The following is a 16,269-nucleotide window of genomic DNA, read 5'->3' as shown; positions in this document are numbered from 1 at the left end:
GAACACAAGAAAAACTACATCAATAACATAATCAAATTGTTCAAACCACTGATAAAAAGACAATATTAAAAGCAGCCAGAAAAAAAGACACACTATATATAGAGGAACAAAGATAAGGATGACAGCAGATTTCTCATCAGAAACAATGCAAGTCAACAGTGAAGCAACAGCTTTAAGGGGATGCAAAAGCGAAAATGGTCAACCGACAATTCTATACTGAGGAAAAAATATGTTTCAAAAACAAAGGTGAAATAAAAGACATTTTCAGATACAGGAAAGAACTCATTACCAGTAGGCCTGCACTAGAAGAAATGGTGAAATAAACCTTTTGAGAAGGATAATACCAGATGAAAATCTGAATCTGCACAAAGGAGTGAAGAGCACCAGAATGAATAACTACATGGGTATTTGTGTAAGATTTTTTTTTCTTATTACGTAAATCTCTAAGTTTACTGTTGATATAAAAATAATCACAAGATGGTGTGGGGTTCATAATCAAGGGAGAAAATATATGACAAAAATAGCACAAAATCTGAGAGGGAAGAGAGGGGAATACTTCTATTGTCTAAGAACTATTGTAAACTTTTTTTTTTCAGTTTATTATAAATTTTTTATACTATAGGTAAAGTGGTATAACATTTAAAGGCAAACTATGATAAGCTGAAGATGTGTACTACAAATCCTAAAGCAACCATTAAAACAAAATAAAACAAATATGCTAACAAAGAAATATGAGTGAATGGTAATTAACCCAAATAAGACAGAAAGAAAGGAAAAATAAAACTAGAACAGATGGGGTAAATAGAAAACAAATAGCAAGACAGTAGGTTTAAACCTAACCGTATCAATAATCACTTTAAATATAGTCAGTTGAAAGACAGAGATTGTCATTTGCATTAATAAAGCAAAACTCAACTACATGCTGTATAGTACTATACACTTACTAGAATGGCTAAAAATAAAGACTGCTCATACAAGGTGTTGCCAAGGATGTGGAGGAACTCAAAATCTCCTATACTTCTGGTGGGAATGTAAAATAGCAAAACAATTTTGGAAAACAGTTTGGCAGTTTCTTAGAAGTTAAACATAATTATATGATCTAAATATTACACTCCTATCTATTTAACAAAGGAATGAAAGCACAAGTCTACAAACACTTGTACACAAATGTTCACAGCGGCTAAGAGCCCCAAACTGGAAATAACCCAAATATCAATGAAAGCAGTTGAAAAATCAAAGTGTGGTCTAGCCACACAATGTAATACTACTAAGAAGTAAAAGGAATGAACCTCTGACCACTCAACAGCATGGATGAATCTCAAAATAATGATGCTAAGTGAAAGAACTATAAACCCCCAGCCCCAAAAGATGATGCACTGTATGATTTCATAAAAAAAAATGCCAACTCATCTATTGTAACATAAAGCAGTTCAGTAATTGCCTAGGGATGAGGTTAGGCTGGAAGGGGCAGAAGACTTTAGAGGTGATAGACAGATTATCTTAACTGTGATGACAGTTTCACAGTTGTATACCTACGCCAAAACTTTTTAAATTGTACAGCTTCGATACATTTTTACTTATTAATTTATGTAATGATTATAGGCCTATTCAGATTTTTATTTCTTCTTGAGTCAGTTTTAGTAAGTTAGCTTTATTTCTGATTTCTATTATTTCTTCTTTGACCTATGAGTTACTTAGAAGTATGCCATGCCTCTAAATTTCCAAACATATAGTGATTTTGATCATCTTTTAGTTTAATTTCAATCTTTATTGAGTATGAGAACATACTCATGCTTAAATACCCATTCATTGGTTTTGTTGAGACTTGCTTTATGCATTCAGTATTTGTACAATTTTCTAAAAACTGCTTAAAAAGAAAGTATATTCTCATCTATTATGTGCGGGACTCTGTAGAGGCCCACCAAATCAAGCTTGTTGGTCATCTGTTCAAATCTTCTCAAATTTTTTGTCTGTTTGACCTGCAATCACTGAGAAAAATGTGTTAAAATGTCCTGCTTTGTAGATGTATCAATTTTCCTATAATTGTATATGTATTCTTTTCTCCTATATCCTATCTACGTATTTTGAGGCCATAGTATTGGGGGCACAGGATTTGGAATTATTATCCCTTCCTAGTTAATTATTCCTTTTATAATTTTTAGTGACTGATTTTTAAAATTCTAATGATTTTTGCCTTCAAGTTAATTTTGCCTACTAATGTCCAGCTATACCAGCTTTCTTTTAGAATATGTTTTTCCATACCTTACTTTCAATCTGATTCTTTATGTTTTATTAGGTATGCCTCTTATAAACTGCATAGAGCTGAATTCTTTTATATTCAATCTAATGATGTTACAGTCATCTATTACTACATAAAAAACTACCCCAAAACTCAGTGGTATAAACAATAATCATTTTATTTTTCTCACGATTTTGTGGGCCACAAATTCTATCAGGGCGTAGCAGAGATAGCAGGTCTCTGATCCACAATGTCTGGGACCTCAGATGGGATGACTTGAATAGATGAAGATGGCTAGGATGTCTCAACAGGAGCTATTTGTCTGAGACCCCAGTTATTCTCCAGGTGCTGTTTGCTAGGGCTGGACTGTCAACTTCCTTCACTCACTCATATGGCTACAGCTAGTTGATGCTATTTGTTAGTAGCTCACCGGGGCTATCAACCAGTGCCTACATGTGTCCTTTCCATCTGGCTTGGGCCTCTTACAGCATGGTGGCTGGGTTCTGAGTGCAAATATTCCAAAAGGCATAGGCAGAAGCTGCAAGGCTTCTTATAACGTAGCCTCAGAAGTCTAGAAAGTGGCATTCAATTGGTCAAGCAAGTCACTAAAGCCAGCCTAGATTCAAAAGGAGGAGAGCAATAGACTCCACCTCTGAATGGCAAGGAAGAAATTAACAATGGCCACTTTGGAGAAAAGCTACCACATAACCACCCTCTGGCCCCAAAAAGTCCCTCCCACATGCAAAACACACTCACCCTCTTCTAAGACCTTCAAAAGTCTCATCTCATAATGGCATCAGCTTGATGTCCAGAATCTTGATTATCTAATTCAGGTCCAGGTGAGATTGAGGCTCCTCAGATGCAGTTCCTCAGGTACAGCTACTGGAGTATAGTTCCTCTTGATCTGAATAAAGAAACAAATTATCTGCTCCCACACACCCAACACACAAACGTACAACAGTGAGACTGACTCAGGATAACCACAATTACACTCTCATTCAAAATACGAGGAAGAAGGGGAAGGAACAAGAAACACATAGCAGTTACTGGTCCATAGCAATTCTGAAATTTAATCAGACACAAGTCACCAGTTCCTTGATTACAGCCCAATCCTATTCCCTGAGAGTGATTCTCCAAAACTCTCGGCTCCACCTCTGAGTCATCCTTCCTTTCACATAAGAGATGATTAATGTTTGCAATGGAGTAGCCTTCTCGGCCTGCTTCCTGCTTGTAGATGATTAGAAGTCCAAAGGTTTATTTTCAGTTTTTACGGTCTCTGTTCCTTTTTAATCCAAGCTGAAGCTGCTTCTGTTAGTACAATTTGTTTAAAACCTTGTAGATCTCCTATGACTCTTACAGGAGTTCACTCCAGGAGACACAGCCATACCAACCTTCTCTATCTTAAGTTCTGTGTTCTGAGGCTACAGTAAGAAAACATTCTTAGGATCCTTAGAAGCCCTATTATTTAACAGAGAAGGTGTAAGAAGCATTCCTTTAAGATCTTTGGACATCTTTTTATCTAGCTAAAACATTCTATTCTATTCTTATATCTTTTTGAAGTCTTAGCAAAGGGATTTATATTTGCACCTTTGAGATCTTTACTCTGAGGCCATGTTTTATTGGTAGAATCTTGAATTTTACCTTTGCTCTGAAGCCATTTCATTAAGTCATTGGCCATCTAGAGCAACTGGAGATAAGAAAAAGTTTTATTTTAAAACATGACAGATCCTGGGTTAGAAACATTTCCCCTATAAGTCCTGCTTAAAAACTGAATATAGTTCATTCCTCATTCACCTCTATATAGGCAGTTAGAAACAGCTAGGTAACACTTGCCAACATTCTGCCTAGAAATCTCTTTGGATAAATCCAATTCATTGGATACATTTTCTATCTTCCACGTTACCACATTTGACAATGCTAACAAACCTTGTACCATTTATATGACAATGATTCCTGTTATCCCGCCTCCAATAACACTTTTCTCACTGTGTTTAAAGACCTGACTAACAGTCTCCTCAAGGTCCCTTCAGCTTCTACTCACCACCAAGTTCCAAAGCCAACCTAAATTTTAGGTTATAGATGCACCTCACTTCCAGGTACCAAATTCTTTTCAATTATCTATTGCTACGAACAAAATACTCCAAAACTTAATGTCATAAAACTACAATCATCTTATTATGCTCATAACTCTGAGGGTCAAGAATTCAGACTATAGGGGATAGTTTGTGTCTACTCCATGACATCTAGGGCTTCAGGCAGAGTGGCTCTAATGGCTGAAGATGGCTACACTGAGTCCATATGCCTGGGGCCTGGGTTTTTCTCCATATAATGTCTGCTGGGACTGGAATGTCCAAGACGACTTCTTCACTCACATGGCTGGCAGCTGATGCTGGTTGCTGGCTGGGAGCTCAGCTGGGCCTCTCCATCTGGCTTGGGCTTCTCACAGCATGACAGCTGGGTTCCCAGACTATATTCCATGGGAGAGCATTCCAAAAAAACAATGTTGAAAGATAGATGGAAGCTGCAAAAGCATCTCATGACCTAGCCTTAAAAGTCCCCAAATGTCACTTCTGGTACCTTCTATTGGTCAAACAAGTCACTAAAGCCAGCCCAGATTCAAGATGAGTGGAGGAATAAATTTGACCTTTAGGAGGGAGAATAGCATACATGTAAAGGAAATGAACTAATATCAGCCATCTTGGAAACACACTATAAAAGATGATCTGTCTTTTAAGTGGTAAGTGTAATTCACTTACTTTAGTATGATTACTGATGCATTTGAATTAATTTCTACCATCTTTAACTATGCCTTCTATTTATCCTTTCTGTTCTATATTACACTTTCCTTTCCTGCTTTCTATTAGATTAAGCAAGTACACAAATCATAAACTCAATCAATTATCACAAAGTGAAACAATCATGTAACTACCACCCAGGTCAAGAAATCCAGCACTCTAGAAACCTCCTTCATCCTCCCTCCCAGTCACTGTCCTTTCCCTCACTATCATGACTTTTAACACCATATGTTAGAGTTCATAGCTTTATATAAATGAAATCATATAGTACATATTCTTTTGTGTCTGGCCTCCTTCATTCAGTATTATCTTTATTAGACCATAATCTTGTACATAGCAACAATTTATTCATTTCCAATAGTATTCCATTGTATGAGTATGCCACAATTTTTTTTTTAAGATTTTATTTTTGAGAGAGAGAGAGAGAGTGTACAAGCAGGCGAAGCAGCAAGCAGAGGAAGAGGGAGAAGCAGACTCCCTGCTCAGCAGGGAGCCCGACATGGGGCTTGATCCCAGGACCGTGGGATCATGACCCGAGCTGAAGGCAGATGCTTAACTGTCTGAGCCACCCAGGCGCCCCTGAGTATGCCACAATTTATCCATTCTATCATTGATGTTGTCCACTGAGTTTTAAATTTTGATGACTGTATTTTTTAAAGTTCTATTTTAAAAAAAAAATCTTTAGAGCACTTTTGATTGTGGGAATCCTGTATGGCCTATATTGAAGATATTCCCATAGAGAAGTTTTGCATTTGCTTCAGCCTGATGCCATGTGACTGTCACTGATTCAGGACTACTTTACACATTAATTTCTCAGCCTTGGGTTTCCTAAACTGCAGAGAAAGAGGGACGTTCTAAACCAAAATTACATGAGAATAAGCCCATGGTAACAAATTCTCAGAAAAAAACTTTTTCATCTAGAACTCATACAGTGTGGACAAACTCATACAGTATGTGACATCACATCACTAGACAGATGTTTTTCTAAATCATCTTTTCAATGGTGTGACCACCTTTTGAGGAACCTAGCTTTATGGAGGGAGGCAGGAAAGTCTCCTGTTCCTGTATGGCTGTTAAAACTGAAGCCTCTTCATTACCCAGGGCCAGCCACAGTTTTAACTTATGTACTTACCACTTTAGTTTTTAATTCACCCTTCATTTTTGCCCTTGAGGATTTTCCTTACTTTTTTTTTATAAGCTCAGTTATGGAATTTAAAATAATGTTTGTTATATTTTATCTGGCAATTTACAGGAATCTCAAGTGCGCTTTTCACCTTTTGTCAAATGTAAAGCATATGACAGAAAAAAAATCCAAAAAAGCCATAGGCAGCAAAACTCAAAAAGAGGAAGAAGAAAAAAAAAAGAAAAATCTTCTGCCTTTTATCACACATAGGAGATAGCACTCATAGATCCAAGGTTATTTGTACTAATTAGATTCTAACTAAAGGAATGTATATACTCTATCATCCTTTCTGAATCTCTTTGTGCTCTGGCGAGGAAGAACACAATGGAGAGGACACCAATCAAGCAGGTATACCAAGGCAGTTCTAAACACAATTGATGTTACATTAGGAAGGCAGAATCTTTCAATCAGGGTGACCCAGATTATACAATGAGGAAAGATCTAAAGGAACTGAGAAGTGAAGTATTAAGATAAACCTAACAGTTTCAGGGCACCTGGCTGGCTCAGTTGGTAGAGCATGCAACTCTTGATCTCGGGATTGAGTTTGAGCCCCATGTTGATTACTTAATTATAAAAAAGATTTTTAAAAAATGATAAACCTAACAATTTCCTAAAGGGCTTCATTTTCTTTTCAGTAAACTTTTGTCCTCTTTCCTACCAAGTAATGTAAGTATAAACACTATTCAGCTAACAAGTAAATAGGGGAGAAAATGGAAATAAGAAACAGTAAATGAAATTCAGACATTGGGACAATATCAACAAAGCATATATTTTAATGTCCATAAAAAACCATGAAATACTACAAATTATTTATTTGATATATATTATGTACAAAGTATTGTATTAAATGATAGGACACAAGTATGAAGTAAGAATCAAGCAAATTTATCAGGCAAGATAGAGCTATAAATACTATACACTTTCAAGTGACCTTTAAAAATATGAAACACAAAAATAATCAATTGAGGAAGGGAAACACTTCAAAAGTCAAGAGGTATATAAGTATTGTATGATCCCACTTATATGAAATGTCCAGAACAGGCAAATCTATAGAGACAGAAAATAGATTAGTGGTTGCCTAGAGGTGGTGAGGGTGGAGTGGAGTGGGAGGAGTAGGGGAATGATTACTACAGGTTTCTTTTCGGGATGCTGAAAATGTTCTAAAATAAGATTAGATTATGGTGATGGTCACACACTCTATAAACATAAAAGAAACACTGAATTGTATACCTAAAATGAGTGAACTTTACAGTATGAAATTATATCTCAATAAAGCTATTTTTAAAAGTCAAGAGATCTATTTATTTTCAAAAAGTTGTAACATTCTACCAAAAGAGAAACCCAGCCCACCAAGCAATCTTCAAGATATTTTTGTTTGTTTGTTTGTTTCAACAAAGGCAAGATACTCTTGTCAAATTGAACTTCTTTAGGGTCTACAATAAAATGAGTTTAGGGTCTATGATATAAATGAATGATAAAAACAAGATCCTAAAGATAGCACAGGGATTTAAGTCATCCCACAAATGCTAAAGTTAAATTAGAACTAAGAGGGGACACCTGGGTGGCTCAGTTGGTTAAGCGTCTGCCTTCGGCTCAGGTCACGATCCCAGGGTCCTGGGATCGAGTCCCGTGTTGGGCTCCTTGCTTGGCGGGGAGCATGCTTCTCCCTCTGCCTCTGCCCCTCTCCCTGCTTGTGTGCTCTCTCTCTGATAAATAGATAAATAAAATCTTAAATAAATAAATTAAATAAATAAGAACTAAGAGTAAAAGGGGAGTAGATCAAAATAGGAAGTTTGTCTAAAAACTCTTAAATTATTTCTCACTTTCATCTGTCTCTCTACATACCGCCCCCATCGATTTTTTCTTAAAACAGATAATTTGACATTTTCAATGCTCTTACTTTCATGTTACAGGGACTATGGAATTGGGACTAAACAGGAATTGGGACGCCTGGGTGGCTCAGCCGGTTAAGTGTCTGCCTTTGGCTCAGGTCATGATACCAGGGTCCTGGGATCAAGTCCTGCATTGGGCTCCTTGCTCAGCAGGGAGCCTGCTTCTCCCTCTGCCTGCCACTCCCCTTGCTTGTGCTCTCTCTCTCTCTGACAAATAAATAAAATCTTTAAAAAAGAAAGAAACAGGAATTAGTACTACCATTCATCCAACCATACAAGATTAGAAACTCATCCTCCTCTCTTATCACACAGAGCATCCACCCCAACAAAAAATGTCACCAAATTCCATCAATTCTATCATCTTAATATTTCTCTTATTAGATTTCCTCCATTTCCTGTCATAGGAAAGGCCTTTATCCTCTCTTACTCAGATAATTACAACAGCCTGTTTTCTTTGCCTTCAATACTACCCTCACCCCTGGGGCACCTGGGTGGCTCAGTTGGTTAAGCATCTGCCTTCAGCTCAGATCATGATACCAGGATTCTGGGATAGAGCCCATGTCAGGCTCCCTGCTCAGTGGGGAGTCTGCTTCTCCCTCTCTCTCTGCAGCTCCCCCTGCTTGTGCTCTCTCTCTCTCAAATAAATAAAATCTTAAAAAAAAAAAATACTACCCTCACCCCCACCTCCAATATATTATCCACACTAATATCCAAATTTAATAAGGCTAAGGTAAACTCAATAAACTGGAGAGCATGCATGTATACACACACACACACATCCTCTCTTTCTTACTTTAAATTGACATTTTCTACTCATGTTATTTTATAATCCATTTTTTGTTTTCACTTAAAACATAATGATCATTAAAAAAACCCCATAATGACCAATCCCCCTTCTCATTAAGTATACTTGTACAACATAATTTCTGATGGCTGCATATTATTACATTCTATGGACATACCGTATTTTATTATTTCTTCATAACAAAATATACTCATGCTGTATTAGTAAACAAAAACGTTTCTCTTCATTGTTTTATCTTTCCTTTAAAACCTATCTATATCTATAATTATGCCACAGGGGCGGGGCGTCTGGGTGGCTCAGATGGTTAAGCGTCTGCCTTTGGCTCAGGTCATGATTCCGGGGTCCTGGGATCGAGCCCCACATCGGGCTCCTGGCTCAGCGGGGAGCCTGCTTCTCCCTCTCCCTCTGCCTCCCCACCCGGCTCATGCTCTCTCTCTCTGTATCTCTGTGTCTCAAATGAATAAATAAAATCTTTAAAAAAATAAAATAAAATAAAATTATACCACAGGGGCACCTGGGTGATGCAGTCAGTTAACTGTCCGACTCTTGGTTTTAGCTAAGGTCATGATCTCACGGTCGTGGGATAGAGCTCTCTGTTGGGCTCCATGCTCAGTGTGGAGTCTGCTTAAGACTCTCTCTCCCCCTCTCCCTCTGGTCCTCCCCCACTGCATGCTCTCTCTCTCTCTCTAAAATAAATAAATCTTTTAAAAATTAAACTAAAACTATGTCATCTTTGTTATTATAAAGTCATCTTTGTTTCATCTTTTATGGTATTTATTACATTCTAATTTGAATAAGTTACTATATGATTTATTAATTCTACTCTATTAAAACCTTCTGAGTATATATATATATATTTTTTAAAGATTTTATTTATTTGACAGAGAGAGACACAGCGAGAGAGGAACACAAGCAGGGGGAGTGGGAGAGGGAAAAGCAGACTTCCTGCAGAGCAGGGAGCCTGATGCAGGGCTCAATCCCAGAACCCTGGGATCATGACCTGAGCCAAAGGCAGATGCTTAACGACTGAGCCACCCAGGCGCCCCCCTTCTGAGTATATTTATTCTATTTTATTCAAGCTTTGGATGCCTCCTCCACCACCACTGCTACCTCAGCATCTAGCTCAGTATCATTATTAAATTAGATACTCAATGATACGAGTGATTTATCCAGATAAAGTTACCCTGATAAAAATATTATGTCCATTATGCTACCTAAACTTCTCTGAGATGACAGTTTAGTTCAGGGCTCTTCCCACGTATGATTTTTCAGCATTTCCTTTGATTCTGTGAGTTACTCTTATTATCCTTATAATATCCTCCTTCCCCTACCCACTCTCTTTTTTTGCTTAAATCAACTTGCAACCAAAGAAAACCTAACTGATAAAGGCTGGAACACTTTGTAATTACTCAACAGACATCTGTTGAGCAAAATAGTGAATGAATGTACTGCAAGTCAGTTAAATGTATACTGAAAAGGAAGAAATGGATGCAGACAAGAAACAGGAATATATTGAAACTGGAAGATACTAACTACACCGACAGTAGGTCGCTATATCAAAACAATTATCTTCATTTTGGACAACTTTTCCCCTATTAACTCTCATCCCAAAAGCTGTTCTCGCCAAAGGCTTTGAAGTCATCCTTAACTCCTCTTTCTTTCAAACACTAGTTGAATTTATTAGCATATCCAATTTGCTCTACTTTCAAAATATATACAGAATCTAACCACTTCTCCCATCTTCACTGCTATTATCTGATCCAAACTATCATCATCTCTTATCTGGTCATTGCAGTAACCTCCTAACTAATCTTCTTACTACCACCCCTGACCCTCTTCAGTGTATTCTCAACCTTGCAGCCTGAATGATCTTGTTAAAACTTAGATCAGATCATGTCACTCTGCTTGAAACTTTCCAATCGTTTCCTATCTCATTTAGAACAAAAGCCAAAGCCTAAAATCCTTAATATAACCAATTAAGACCACGTATGGTGGGGCGCCTGGGTGGCTCAGTCGTTAAGCGCCTGCCTTCGGCTCAGGTCATGATCCCAGGGTCCTGGGATCGAGTCCCACATCGGGCTCCCTGCTCGGCGGGAAGCTTGCTTCTCCCTCTCCCACTCCCCCTGCTTGTGTTCCCTCTCTCGCTGTGTCTCTCTCTGTCAAATAATAAATAAAATCTTAAAAAAAAAAAAAAAAAGACCACGTATGGTATGTCTCCCTGTTACCTTCTGGCCTCATCCATACAACTCTCCATCTCTACTCCAGCTACACTGGCTTCCTTGCTATTCCTTAAAACCACCTGGTATAACGGCCCCTCAGAACCTCTGCACTTGCTGTACTCTCTGCCAGAACACTATTGCCTCGCTCTTATATAAAGCAACTCCATTAAGGTCATGCCATTCAATTATGTCATTTCTTCCTCTCCTAGCTACTGCCATCTATTAAATTCGTCTCTCGGGGCGCCTGGATGGCTGTCGTTAAGTGTCTGCCTTCGACTCAGGTCATGACCCCAGGGTCCTGGGATCGAGCCCCGCATCGGGCTCCCTGCCCTCCCCCACTCCCCCTGCTTGTGTTCCCTCTCTCGCTGTGTCTCTCTCTGTCAGATAAATAAATAAAATCTTTAAAAATAAATAAATAAATAAATAAATAAATAAATAAATAAATTAGTCTCTCTCACATTCTAGTCATCCTAAATTCCACCATTAACCTGGGCTTAGCGGAGGAAAGGTAAGTGGAAATTGTTGGGTGGGGCTTCTGGGAAGGCCCCTCCCTTTTTTTTGGCTGTTTGCCCTTTCTCCTTCTTGATTGGTTATAATACAGGAATAATGCCTTGAGCTCCAGCAGTCATCTTGAACCATCTTGAACCATGAAAGGACGGAAGCAACATACTAAGAATGATGGAGCAAAATGACAATCTTTGCAGAGTAACCATGCCAACCTTGTAATACTTATTACCTCTGTATTTCTTTATAAGTACAATACATTCTGAGGGTTACAAGTGAGTAGAATTAATAAATCATGCATATAACTTACTCAGAATGTAATACATACCATAAATACTATAAAAGATGTAAAACAATGATTTTACATGAACAAAGATAGTGTATTTTATGTGTATATAAACCATTGTTATTGATGGTTACCGTCAAATGCAGCTGAATTTAATTCCAAGTAGTTTTTCCAGTGCACATTGCCCTGGGTTCTGTTAATAAGGAAGCAATAAAAACTGGATGTTGAGTAGACAACTAGAAGTTGTGCAACACTGGGTGAATTCAACAATGCATGTGGGTGGCCCATGAAGATCTGGCCTTCGAGTTCCTTCATTTTATCTCTAATGATGTTCTCCTTCATTCTATCTCAGCTAACCACTATCACGGTCACACCCCAGATCTTATCATCACCAGAAACCATTCCATCTCCAAAAGAGCTTATTTGGGTAATTTGCTCTCTGACCTCTCCTTTTAGCTTGCTTGTTCAGTTACTCCTACTATGATCTCACATTGACTTTAGCTCACTGATCCTTTTACTTTCAATCTCTTGGCCATCTCTTTTATTCCTTTTCCTTCTTATCCATGATTTCCTACCCTTACATCCCATGAATCACCATTGTAATAACTCTTTACATCTTCTGAGCCCCATAACGGTATATCCAATTTGTCTATTAGTCATCCCCATTTAGATGTTCCACAGACATCTCAAACTTAACATGTCTAAAATTAAAGTATCTTCTCCCACCGCATTTTACCTCCTACGTTGGTGAATGGCACCACCATCCACCCAAATGTCCTAACTGGCCATAACTGTCTTCCCTCTCTTTCACTCGTCCCTACAATAACCAGAACCTGATTCTACCTCTGGGGTGACTCTAAAAAAGTTCATCTTCATCTTTCCAATCCCACCGTTAGGGCCCAAGATCGTGTTTCCATATCTGAAAAGGTTACTAACCATTCTTTTCTGCATACGGTACTAACTGTTTCTACTCTAATGCATTCTCCCCATTCTCCATACTGCATCCAAAGTAATCTAAAATAAAATTCCAATCATGGCACTCTCCTATTAGCTCACAAATACCAAGGAAAGTTTTAGGAACTTGGGCAGCCCCAGGGAGTGCAGAGACTAAAGCTGCCAGGACATTTTCAGGTCTCCCATTTCTTTGCACACTACTAGCTTCATTCCCTCAGGTTACTTTATTTATTTATTTATTTTTAAAGATTTTATTTATTTATTTGACAGAGAGAGAGACAGCGAGAGAGGGAACACAAACAGGGGGAGTGTGCGAGGGGAAGCAGGCTTCCCGCGGAGCAGGGAGCCTGATGTGGGGCTTGATCCCAGGACCCTGGGATCATGACCTGAGCCGAAGGCAGATGCTCAACGACTGAGCCACTCAGGCGCCCCCCTCAGGTTACTTTAAATCACTGGGAACATGGCTATCAGCAGCTCCAGGGTAATCCCCGAAAGTAAAGAAACAGAATTTGATGCATGTAAATAGATGCCATTATTATTCAAAATATTCATTTCCCCTCCCTGGTAGAGGATCAGACATTCCTGCTCAGTTGATGTCAGGTTTGGCCATACGACTTGCTATAGCCAAAGAAATAAGAGGAAATTACACATTTTACTTCTGAACAGAAGCTTTCAGAGTAATGTCTCATTTTCCTCTACCACAAGGTTAATATCCCAGACAAGAGCTGCATCTCTTGCCTGGGTCCTGGAAATGGGCCACATGATAAATACACAGCATTAGCAAAAAATAAACCCTGGTTATTATAAACGACTAAAATTGAGGGATTGTTTGTTACCACAACATAACCTAGCCTAAACTGACTTATATATCATAAAAAAGGACTCTGACTACCCTGGTTTTGATCACATCTCTTGCTTAAAACCCTTCAGTGACACTCATGTGTCACTATCATACTATAAAGGCTCTTTCTGATACAGTCCTGCTTGTCTCTCCAGCCTTATTTCCTGGGACTCCCCTTTATATTCCATACTGCAACCATACTAGATTATTTTAAGATTTCTCAATCATATTGGCCCTTCTGTCCATTTATTTACATGTTTTTCATAAAAGAAATGTTATTCCTCCAGTTCTATCCCGATCCACCCAAAATGTCTATACTTCCTTTAAGGATCCACTTAAACAGAGCTTCCCCTGTGAAGGTTCATGTAAACCTATCCCCTTAAACACAACTGGTTGCTCCACCACAGGATTTTAAACATCCTCTATTAGCCATTATCTTGCTATTTATATAAATATGTATGTCTCCAACTACATTGTGGCTTCCTTAAGAGAAAAGACTATGTCTTACTCATCTTTGGAGTCCAAGAATCTAATGCGGTGCTTGGCATATAACAGAGGATCAATATAAGCTTATACAGTGCTAATAGTCTTTTTCCAGCAAAGTTGGATACAAAAAGATGAGACAGGGCCTTGCATCATGTTAAAAGATAATATAAAAAATCTAACCTATTCTACTCTTATTTTGCTTCTGTATTTCTTTGTCAAGAATACTCTTCCAGATTGGAAAGAGCAGAACACATATGGTTAAGAGAAAACTGAAGCCTGAGACAGAAGAAAAGATAATAAAAGAGCATCCAGTAGCTTTTTAATACATGCAAATCTCTAGAATCAGATAAATTATAGCCTAAAACATTGAGATCTCCATGATATATCATGGAAAACAGAAGCTAGAAGACTAGAAAATAAGAAAATTTTATTTCAATTTTCTCAATTTCAAAGGAAAAAAAGAGAGACACACTAAATTCCTGGAACTACAGATTAAGATTTTAACAAGGATTCCCAGAAAAATTCTATGTCAGCCTATGGCAGGGTAGGGAAGGGGTACAGAGAGCACCAGAAGCCAGAATGCGTTCAATAAGAAAAAAGTCATGCTGACCTAATTTTACTTTTGGCAAAATTAGTAGACTGAGAGATCAGACAAATAACAGAGTAGGTCAAATACATCTTACTGAAATCAAGATAAGATTTCTTATATTAGGGGGCGCCTGGGTGGCTCAGTTGGTTAAGCGACTGCCTTCGGCTCAGGTCATGATCCTGGAGTCCCAGGATCGAGTCCCGCATCAGGCTCCCTGTTGTCAGCAGGGAGTCTGCTTCTCCCTCTGACCCTCCCCCCTCATGCTCTCTCTATCTCATTCTCTCTCTCAAATAAATAAATAAAATCTTTAAAAAAAAAAAAAAAAAAGATTTCTTATATTAGTCAGGTAATAGATTTAAAATTGGTTAAACAACCATCCTCAGATTATTAATCAATGGCTTAACATCAATCCGGACGGTAGGCTCTAATGTTATCACAAGGCTCTGTATTTGGCCTTACTTTGGTAGATGTTTATCAACACTCTGAAGATTTAAAAGGTAGCTTATACATTTTGCTAGTGATATAAATCTGGGACGATTAGATAAGGCCATGAACGATATAATCAAAAAAAATAAATATCTGAACAGGTAGAACAATGGACTGAAAATACAAAATGAAATTTATCAAGGATGAATGTAAATGCAGTTATCTAAAGAAAAGTATTCTACTGGTAAGACATCAATTTTAACATCAGTTGATGATTAGTTGAGAATTTAGTTGTGTTAAATAACAAAAATTCAAACTGAGTAAATTTAAAAATCAAATTGGCTTTAACGATTCATGAATTGAACAGCATCCCATCTAGCAAACAGAAAGAAGCTCCAAAGAGCTACAGAAAAGGAAAGGTTGGAGCACCTGGGTGGCTCAGCTGGTTAAGTGTCTGCCTTAGGCTCAGGTCATGGTCCCAGGGTCCTGGGCTGGGCTTCCCATTCAGCAGGGAGCCTGTTTCTCCCTCTCCCACTCCCCCTGCTTGTGTACTCTCTCTCTGTCAAATAAATAAAATCTAGAAACAAAGAAAGAAAGAAAAAAAAAAAAAGAAAAGGAAAAAGGAAAGGAAAAGAAAGGAAAGGTTTGGGGACACCTGAGTGGCTCAGTCAGTTAAAGCATCTGATTCTTGGTTTCAGCTTGGGTCATGATCTCAGGGTCATGTGATCCAGCCCTGGGTCGGGCTCCACACTCAGCACAGGCAGAGTCTGTTTGTCCCTCTCTCTCTCTCTGCTCCTCCAACCCGCCCCCCTCACATACACACACTCTCTCTCAAATAAATAAATAAATAAATAAAATCTTTAAAAAAAAGAAAAATAAAGGTTTTTAAAGTCAGAGAGGGGATGGGAAAAGGGTCATTAATGAAAAAAATATTTCTGGCAAGGTCACCTTCCTTTGGGAGAAAATCAGGGTCTATTAGGCAGGATAACCACACTGGGGCTGACTAGGAAATTCCAGACTGACCAGTTAAGATTACATTCCTGAGGAAGG

General features: G+C 38.3%; 1 protein-coding gene across 6 annotated transcripts in view; it reads right to left on the bottom strand.

The window, feature by feature from the left end:
* Window positions 1-16,269, bottom strand: part of AHCYL2 (adenosylhomocysteinase like 2) — a 162,478-nt gene that overhangs the window by 122,265 nt on the left and 23,944 nt on the right. For 2 of the 6 annotated variants that reach the window (XM_036089315.2, XM_036089318.2), the window contains exon 2: window positions 2,996-3,143. The exons of the other annotated variants lie outside the window; for them this stretch is intronic. The gene's annotated coding sequence lies outside the window, so the exon portion shown is untranslated. The remainder of the gene's footprint in view (window positions 1-2,995; window positions 3,144-16,269) is intronic. 6 annotated transcript variants of the gene reach the window in all.

Source organism: Halichoerus grypus, chromosome 12 (genome assembly GCF_964656455.1).
Source record: "Halichoerus grypus chromosome 12, mHalGry1.hap1.1, whole genome shotgun sequence".
NCBI classification, from domain to species: Eukaryota; Metazoa; Chordata; class Mammalia; order Carnivora; family Phocidae; genus Halichoerus; species Halichoerus grypus.
The sequence above is the reverse complement of the archived record's forward strand: the minus strand, read 5'-3'. Positions and strand labels throughout refer to the sequence as shown.